Source organism: Alosa sapidissima, chromosome 21, assembly GCF_018492685.1.
Source record: "Alosa sapidissima isolate fAloSap1 chromosome 21, fAloSap1.pri, whole genome shotgun sequence".
In the NCBI taxonomy this organism is placed as follows: domain Eukaryota; kingdom Metazoa; phylum Chordata; class Actinopteri; order Clupeiformes; family Clupeidae; genus Alosa; species Alosa sapidissima.
In genome coordinates this window covers 19,479,242-19,489,196 of record NC_055977.1, presented here as the reverse complement: position 1 = coordinate 19,489,196, position 9,955 = coordinate 19,479,242, and the positions used below count along the sequence as shown (strand labels likewise).

The 9,955-nt window shown below is 42.4% G+C and overlaps 1 protein-coding gene across 4 annotated transcripts in view; it reads left to right on the top strand.

The window, feature by feature from the left end:
• The first annotated feature begins 551 nt into the window (after positions 1-551).
• Positions 552-9,955, top strand: part of znf516 (zinc finger protein 516) — a 33,142-nt gene continuing 23,738 nt past the window's right edge. For 3 of the 4 annotated variants that reach the window (XM_042077240.1, XM_042077238.1, XM_042077241.1), the window contains exons 1-2: positions 552-868; positions 1,821-2,114. The gene's annotated coding sequence lies outside the window, so the exon portion shown is untranslated. The remainder of the gene's footprint in view (positions 869-1,820; positions 2,115-9,955) is intronic. The other variant, XM_042077239.1, reaches the window with a different exon arrangement.

Here is a 9,955-nt window from a genome sequence, read left to right as displayed (position 1 = left end):
CCACCACATTTTGATTAAATATTAGCTTAATTTGCATGCTGTGCACTGCATACTCATCATGAGAGAATTCTGTGAACTACTGTGAGATGGTACTACCTGTGGCCAGCCTACTGTGGATATATTAAATTATTGTGGAGCTATTTTCAGCCAATGTTTAGGCTATGTTTAGGACTATATCTGTAAGAACAGAAAAGTGCCATGTTTCAGATTTAAGCTTATGATGTAAATAACATAGGTGCATCTGCCTCAAGCACTGCTTCTATTCTTTCAACTACAGAAGTACCCTGGTCTAATAGCCTACATGCCTATGATATCAAAGTAACATGAGTAATTTAGCAATAGCCTATTTAACCTAAGCCTTTGCCATACTAGGTTGATACTTCATGTGGCTGCCCAATCAACCAAAATAGGGCCCTGTGCTATAAGGCTGCATAAATCAACAGACAATAACAATCTTTGTTTGGTTATCTAAAGCAGTCTCCTTACTAGCAGCTTACGCTAAAAATAGACCTTGTTTCACGTCCAGAGGGAACGGACGGGAGAGACAGAGAGAATGGAGACAGCAACAGGCAGCTTTAAAAATTGCGGATTCGAGCAGACCTAATTTATTGGTTCACCTGTTCTGTCCTTTGCGCCAAATAGTGGTAATTCATAAGCAATCCAGAGTTCAGACTCGTCACTTTATAGTGTGGAGTTCCTTAAGCAACTTCATTGAAATACCTCACAGAAAAAAGGAGGAAAGACCGCAACAAGGTTAGCCTACTCGGCAACGAGAGTGATTAAATTGAACTGAGGCTAAGACGCTTTTGGTAAAGCGAATGGCACTGACAGCCCACAGTCATTTCTACAAAACAGCTGCTGCTGGCCGGTAAGTTGGTTCAATATGTCATGTTAAGTTATCATTACAGCCAATTAAATATGTCAGTTTTGGGGCTTGAAATATTATATCCGAATATTAGGGGGCATTGATAACATTACATCCTGATTCCTGAGTTAAAATGTAATGGTGATTTTTCTTTCATGGTTCAGCGAGCCTCCTGTGAAATAAAATAACAATGGACTTTTACATCATCCGAGGACCTGCGTGTTTTGAGACAGACAGGAAGTCTGAGACAGCATTGATTTGTTTGATAGCGGGTAAACTATCAGCCATGGGCCGCTGACCGAACGAACGATATCTTTCTCTTTTTTTTAATTAACGAGTAACTAATTGTGGCAATTTAGACTAACTAGTTTGAATCTGAAATTCCCGCATGTTACAATTTAACACACTACGCTTCCTTCTGATGGCACAGGCAAATTTCCATCCCTAAATAGGCTACGACAGAAAAGTAGCCAAGTCTCTGGAGTGCATCAAAGAGGGTTATCCCCCTTTCTGCCTCCACAAGTACCCTAACTCACTGTGCAGTTGAGTTTGGATGGATGTTTATATAGCTAACCCCAAATGACACAAGTAAACAAATTCAAAGTGTTAGACTCTGACAGATAAGCCACTGCAGCCTACGTGGTCGACACACTACAGGCTGTTATATAATAATGAGAGGTTGATAGGTCAGTAGCCTAATGTTAGGTTACATTTCGTTTTAAAGCTGAATTAATTGTGTTTGTTGTTGATCTTTGTTTTATTGAATAGGCCTACATCTAGTGTGACTCTAACTCACCCCTGGTTATTCGGGACAAATCGTCCAGATCCATTTTTAATCGATCATTTGTAAGGTTGATGTCTCACTGGGGCATCTATTCTTGTCTCAGGGCGGGGCTTGATCCATACTTTTTCTGTTTTGCTAAGTTTCCCTCTCTTGTGCTCCCTTGCTTGTCAGATCGTATTTGCTGATATCAAGGCAGCCTGTGTCCTGTTGGAGAGGGTCCAAACGAGATCGAGTAGACAGCGTTCTCACTGGCTGGAACTAGCCTATAACGGTTCAATCCAATAGTAGGACCCAAAAACCTTCGCCACACAGGGCTAAAGAAGCAAGCACATCAGTAATTTGCGCGACGAGGGACGAAACAAGCGGAGATTTGAAGATTGAGAGACAGAGGGGGATTGCATAGCAGCTGTAAGACTAAAACGAAGACCCTATTTTTCTCTCGCGGATACTTTACGAAGCATGACGGTAAGGCACTTTATAGTTGTTGCGTGAGCTTAGATTAAGCTTCATAGCCTACGTGATAGATTTAGCTTTAGAAGTGGCAACCTCTGAAGCGGTGCTTCTAATTATATTTGTGCCTCCGTGCATCTTCTCATGACATTGTTCGCATGCCGCGTTTTTGTCCAGGTAGACTACTGACCAGTGAGTCGTGCGTAATTACAGCAAAATCTCACACGTTCTTATTGATGCACATATAACACACAACATCCAATGCAAGATATATTTTTTGTTTATTTATCAAAGTGTCAATCAGTGAGTTTCTGGTCATTACGAGTCGTTTTTTGTTCTGCTCTAAATATGATTGATGCGGATATCGACTCACAAGTCCCAGAAAGCTGTTTAATCTGTGATATTTTTAAGGAGCTTCATTAAAAGTAGCCTAGGCACAGCCTACAAGTGCCTCTACATAGTGTCTTAGGATATATTTCGCCACTGTTGCTGACAACATCCTTTGTGAAACAGTGCTTTAACACTGGGCAACCTCTTTAGGAAGCCATGGTGAAATAAAATACTCATCTTCTGATATGGTAATGGGCACTTTTAGCATGGGAGACTGTCCTTGGCACATTGTCCATTAAGGCAGGAGGAGCCATTACTTGGTGAATATGCTTGGTTGTTTGTATAAAGCTTGCTCAGTTAAAATTCACTTCCATCACCATCAAGAAAGTGTATGTGAGTACTGTGTTGTCTGCATTTACAAAGCCTCAGTAGCCTACACTTAGATAATCTGACTGGGTCTAGGATAACCCATTTGTTTTAACCCCAGAAGAAAGGCGAAACTAGCAGCTGCTGAACCATAAACAATATGATTTTTTTAAAAACTGCTCTAGGAAGAAGGCTAGTCTTGACAGACAGCAGTAACAGGTAACTTCTTAAAACAAATGTGCACACTGTTGAAGACAACAGTTGCAGGCAGTGCAATCAACAGCTGATAGAGTGTTAGTCTTTCAACAGGGATTGGCTTTCTGCCTAAGCAGTTTGTCACTCAGTTTGTCACAAATTCACCCCCTGACATATTTCATCTGCTTGAATATGGAACCATGTGCAGTTTGGTTTGTTGAGTCAAAGCAAAACATTTTTAACTGAATTGCTCATTCCCCATCTTCCTATCTGTGAGCACTCATAGAGTTGCACTGGTGATTAGCCTCCAACAATGGCTACAAGGGTGCCATTGTGAAGGATCAACAGCAGATTACTGGAATTCCTTTTTTTGTTGCCACCGGCTAAATGGGCTCTCAGTCCCTTCCATCTGGACCAACAAAAATCTTACATCTGCAAGTTTAATATTTTAATATCTTTGTTGTCCTCAAGCTATTGGGTCCACTGCTAGTTTCCCCGAAGACTTGTTTTCCAATCATGGGTTAAACAGTGCAGGTAGAAGATGGTTCAGCCGGCTAAAGTTGATTAAAATATAAATAACCTGTAACAGTCTTAACCAGTTGTTAATGAATTCATTAATTACCAGTTTACCAGTTTGCTACCAGTCTCAGAGGAAGGCCACCTACTGTTGCTGTTAGAAGTTACAGTAGAAGATGAGGCACCAGGAAATCAAGTAGTGTGCTTATATTTTGACACAACACAAAATATTTAAATGTCTTTTTTTGTTTTCGGAAATTATATTCTGTAAGATATAAAACATCTGTTTATCAAGGCTAGAGGAGTGCAAGTCATTCCCGGTTGCTGATCCTTTCTCACCAATTCAATATATTGTACAACATTTGTGTTTGTAGTAAAACGGAAGTTTAGGATCACCTGCTTGCTCGCCTGCTTGTTCTCATTATTTTAACATCAATGTATTCCCTTGGTCCTCCTCTGTGGCTTGCTCAGTGATTTAATTGAGTCAGAGATTTTGTAAGATAACCAAAGTACTGATAGTTTAACAACACTAGATAAGGGAGGGTAATGGCTCTGTCACAATAGATTAACTTTTCATTCTAAAAAGTCTGTCATTATCCAGCCGCATATTTCACCAGTTAACTCCATAAGCTACTAGTTCACTTGTGTTGTGGTTAACTCCAGTTCAACTGTAATACTAGATGATTGACATCTAGTGTGATCACTGACTTTACCTGTGTCCTGGATGGAGGTCATCCTTGCTGTACTCACTCAGACGTCTGTCTTTCACACAGGCTTTCACACAGTGCAAGTTCTCAATGCACCCCTAAAGTAGCTTTTAGCTACATAAAGCTAACATGTCCATTATAGACTGCCTAAAGTAATGGAGTTTAGTCACTGAAGAGTATCATAAACCTGGAGGTGGCATGTAGACACTCTAGTGTTGTGCTTTCTAAAGAACCACCCCCTTCCCTAAAGGTTTTAGCAGTGTTTATTTTATTGATTTTAGCCAATTAAGACAGACTTATCTTAAGTGGCAGCGTTCCATCTCAAGCACAGACGCCACGCATGCCTGGAACAATATGTCCTTGTTCTTCACCATTTTTGCCCTCTTATGGGTCTGACACAGTCCCTTGGCTGTGTTACTCTGGGGGTTGGTTTGAGGGGGGGGGGGGGGGGGGGGGGCACACTCCACGTGTGGCCAACATGGGAAAGATAATCCTGCTATTAGGGTAATCTGCTCAGAATGGCAATCGATGAAGAGTGCACCCAGGGCCCCCAGTCGGCAGAGGAATTAGGGGCAAAATTAGGGCCAAAGAAAAATGATTTAATCAGTCGGATTAAGGAGGAATAAGGGTTGAGGAAGGGATGGAGGCGAAAATGGAAGGGGTGGACAGATCTTGCTCCAACAGACTTTGGGCTGGGTAGTGGTGTTCCTGGTCAGCTGTTTGGTGGAGCCTGATTGGTTTGGTCAGTGAGTGGTTTCATTGGTTTGGGCTGTGTGGGGTGTGGATTCTGTTAACAGATTACGGGTGGAGTAGTTGTCCTTGCCTGTCTTCTCTCTTCACGGGATCTGTCCATTTTGCGCTCACAATTTAATTGCATTAAATGCAAAGTTTCTACTAAAGCTTCCCTGTAACATAGAAAATGGGACAGGTGCAGGTCTGTTACTATGTACACATGAATACAATTGAATTAAGTCACCAAATTCTTAAGAAACATGATAACCCAGATATTATATGACAATGCAATTACTGTATTACTAACTGCAGAAAGTGCAAGGATGTAGAGGTATCAGTGATGATTCAATATAGATATAAAATTAATTAAGTGTAGGTCAATATGAATAAGAGCAACAACCATAAGTAAACATATATATTCTTTATACATACAATAAGAACAGTAGGACTATTAGAATACTGAAAATCAATGAAATCCAAATTAAAAATCACTTATGCTAAATGTGTACAATATAAACAGATGGGGGCTGAGATTATTTATGTTTTAAGCTGCTTTTTAAAAACATGCCTGCTCTGCCTGCGCCTCTAAGATCTTTGGGTCATGTGGCCCTGAGGTTAGGGTGCGCCAAAACAAAAGGTTTTCCCTCCGCACATCTGTTGCTTTTTAAGACTGGTTGCATTCAATTAGCAGCATACAGCTTGACAGCTCGAACCGGTCACAGAACGAGCGGAGGTAAACGAGTGTAACTGAAGAAGACATCGTTTATCACACACGTCTCACAGAGGAGAGAAACGTGTGCTAACGTTGTTAGACGGGACATTGCCATATTCAACTCTCGTCATTAGTCATCACCATTATATGCTACCTGTACTGGTTGTCAGAGCGTGACACATGGTACATGGTAACAGCGATACCACACTGACTCGACACATAGGCGAGAGCTTGTGTTATTCCTGGATAACTTATCTGAAGAGAATAAGTGATACATAAGGGGTAAACTGGTGGAACTAATGGCTGCATATTAGTAGAGGAATTGGAACCTCTCCGTCGACAAAAAATAGCTATGAGAGTTAGGGGATAAATGTAATTGAACAAGATTGCCATTTATCATTAACAACAGAAGATGAATGCCAGTGGTTTTCAGCAGACAGATAAGGAATTGGGACAGTTACTGTATAGCTATGTATGAAATATCAGAAAATGAATAGCTGTTATTCACCAGCTTTAAAATAAAGGTAGAGATTATCAACGTTATCAAAATAATGGGATGGAAGTTTGAAGATCTTTTGTCTCCCCCTTTGTGGTTCTTTACAAGGTCACAGACTAGCACAGTGTTTTGAATGATCTGGGTCATAACTATTGAAGTTGATGTCTAACATCAGAATCATGAATCTCATGCAGGGACCAAATTAGCAACATCTTCTCTCACTATAGATGGGAAGCATTACTGGCAAGAATCCAGCAGATCACTCACCTCCATGTGTATTTCAACACAACACCCCCAAAAGGCCTTTAGTGACTCTGTAGCTTTATATGTGTGTGTGTGTGTGCGGTTGGGGGGGGGGGGGGGGGGGGGGGTTGTACGATGCAGCACATTATTCTCAGCTAATGGGACAATAGATGAGGAGAGGATGGGGACATTGGAACTCTGTGTTGAAATATTGGACTTCATTCATCAGCACATTTCTCTAGAACACTGAGTCTTCTGCCATCTGGCCCTGCTGCTCCTCAGTGGTATCTTAGAAGCCTTGATCATTGCAAGGTGGATAAAAAAAAAAGCCCCACAGTTCTTCCTGTGAAACTCTCTGCTATTCAATACAGCCAGTTGAATCAAAGCGAGCTGTAAAAATGCATTCCCCCGTTGCATGTGCTTGTGTAGGTATGCCTGTGTAAGGCTGATATGGTGCATATGTCTGGGTAAAAGACTGCACGCTGTGTAGAGGGAGAGGAGAGAGGAGATGGGAGGGAGAGTGAGAGTGTCAGCTGTTTTGTGCCCACACAGGCTGGTGTCTAGTGCTGTGAGCTTGGCGCTGGTCAGCTGGCACTCGGGCAGTGGGCAGTGGGCGCTCACCAGGCAGAGTGGGCAGAGGAGTCTGTTTTAGCCTGGCGTGGTGTTGGCAGCCGTGCCACTCCCTCATATTTGACATGATGCATATGCCCTTCAGGCTTATCCTACACAGTGGGGGGAGACATTGTCTGAACAAGACAGAATGAAGATCAAACGAGCGTCGATGAGAAGTTTGGGGATTGATGAACATGCCACGGTGCGATTCATTGCGTTTCAGAAGAGATGCCAACATGATTCAGACCCACTGTCATGGCAGGACAGTGATTCAGCATCTCAGATGGAACCGCTGCAAATTAATGATTTTTTTGTGCTTAAAATCATTCTTTTCTTTCAGTAACTGATTTGATTTATTTATGTATCCGTGCACATTTTAGAGGGTAAAGTGATACTAGCATTCAGTTGACATCTAATTGTGTCAAACCAGGACGTTGTGTCAGAAATGGAAACATTCAGCTTGAGAGAGTCTATTCAACTATTCAAAATCACCAAATCCTGGCTTTTTACAACCATAAATGTAGAGCACTCCCTATTAGGAAATGTATTATGGGTTTTTGAGTTAATCTGCACTGGTATATCATGACATTGAGGACATGCAACCATCCAGTTTTCTGTATCACACTCTGCTGTCGTACCAGTATCATTTTCCACTCTGAGCAAAGACCTTGCCCAATGAGTGTGTAGCGGCGGAGTAGCGGAATGGGGGTGGGGTTGCCAGTTAAATCTGATCCAGGTCAGTACTGGGCAGAGATTTATTCGTCCTGGAGTGTGTTTTCCCGACTGTTCCTGGAACAACAGGAAGTCTTGGCTCTGATGTGATGTTTGGCTTCCTGTTTATAGAGCAGCCACTGTGGTGTAACAATGGGATGTAAGGGGGTGATCTGCACACAGAAAGGGAGAGGCCAGTATAAAACATGTCCTTGAGGCGGATGTTTGATTTCTTTTCGAGCCATTACACACCAGTGATTTACAGTAACCCATAAGCACACACACACACACACACACACACACACACACACACACACACACATAGAAAGTGGACTTTCAGTACAATACACAGTAATAACAACGCTGTTTGTTTACGAATAATGTGCATATTTAGGTAAAACATTTTCGTCCCTTTGGGATGAGATCTGCTATTTCCACTCAGCTTTAGCTACAAGACAAGGTTAGAATCATCCCTGACCTATCCTTGACTAAAATAAAACACAGCCTGCCTTGCTCTGGCTGTGCTGTGGAGCCCCTGGGATTTGAGGTCTGTCCAGCTGGCTGTTTGCTGCACAAATCAGTTGGATTATGGGCGACTAATCTCGTCCTGTATGAGGAAGTGAACAAATGCCTCTGTCTCTCGCTCGGAGTCCATTGATACTTGGGTGATACTAAACCCAGTGCTTACGGGGATCGCCAGTTATCACTGCCTTTGCATTGAGAAGATGAGAGAGAAGTGTCAATCCTGAGGTGGAATCAGAAGGAATCAGAGATTTACCCATATGCCTTCGAGAACACATTATTGCTAAATCCCTAAATTCCTACATTTCACTCGGGACAAATAAAGTATCTATCTATTTATCTATCTCTATCTTATGTGTGCATGAATTATTAGTGTGTTCTTGCAGATGTGCAGGATACGAGGCAGGAAAGGACAGCAATAATCTATTAACGTTTTGCTTTGAATGTGCAAGACCTTTTTTTGACCCTTATAAGTGATCCATACAATTTGCTGGAGGAGAGTCAAAGCATCCGAGAGAACATAAGAGAGAGGGAGAGAGGAAGGGTCGAACATCTGTGAGTCAGTCAGTCAGTCAGTCACGCAGGCACAGCCATGATAGCAGTCCTAGGGGAGGCTGGAGGAGGAGGAGGAGGAGGAGATCAGCTGCAGAGAGGGAAAGAGTGTGCACAGCAGAGGAGGACAGTGATGAAGATCAGTGCAAACTGCCTCCACACACATGCCTTGTGAACACTAATGTAGTCATTGTCGATGCTGTGCTGTAGTAGACCTGTAGGCTATTTACAACAGTGTCCAGTGAACACATGTACAGTATACATGAGGTAGAAGTTACTTTTTTTTGCTACTTATAGTCATTGTAATGGTGTGACACATTGTTGTTGTGATACATTACCCAAATGTTATGGTACGGTAGATGTAGTGTATCGATTTGCAGTGCTGAAACAGGCAGCCCCAGAAGACTCCAGAAACTGTGCTGCAGACATCGATGACAGTTAGTATAGTAGTATAGTATAGTATATATACTCTTTTGATCCCGTGAGGGAAATTTGGTCTCTGCATTTATCCCAATCTGTGAATTAGTGAAACACACACAGCACACAGTGTACACACAGTGAGGGGAAGCACACACTAATCCCAGTGCAGTGAGCTGCCTGCATCAACAGCGGCGCTCGGGGAGCAGTGAGGGGTTAGGTGCCTTGCTCAAGGGCACTTCAGCCGTGCCTACTGGTCGGGGTTTGGCAACCCTCCGGTTACAGGTCCGAAGTGCTTACCAGTAGGCCACGGCTGCCGCCCTGTTCTAAGTGAGATATGGGGTTCTGTGTTGGAGAAATAAGAGGGAACATTGCTTTCTCAATTTATGTAATCAGTTGTCTGTTACCTCTCAGTTACAACAAGAAACAGCTAACTATATTCTCCAGTCATCCATCTCTATCTATCTATCTATCTATCTATCTATCTATCTATCTATCTATATATCTATCTATCTACATTTTTTCCTTTCTTTGAAGTAAACACCTGAGCGAGTCCTGGAGCAAGACTCTGAACATCACATTATGTTGCTCGGCTGTGAGGCAATCTGTCTTTTCTGACTGTAGCAGTTGTGGAAAGAGAGAGAGGGAGAAAGAGATGGAGACGGAGAGAGAGAGCGTCTGGACTGACCTTACCATGCTAATCCTATCCGTTGAGAGTGCTTTTTTTAGAGAGCAACTTAATGCA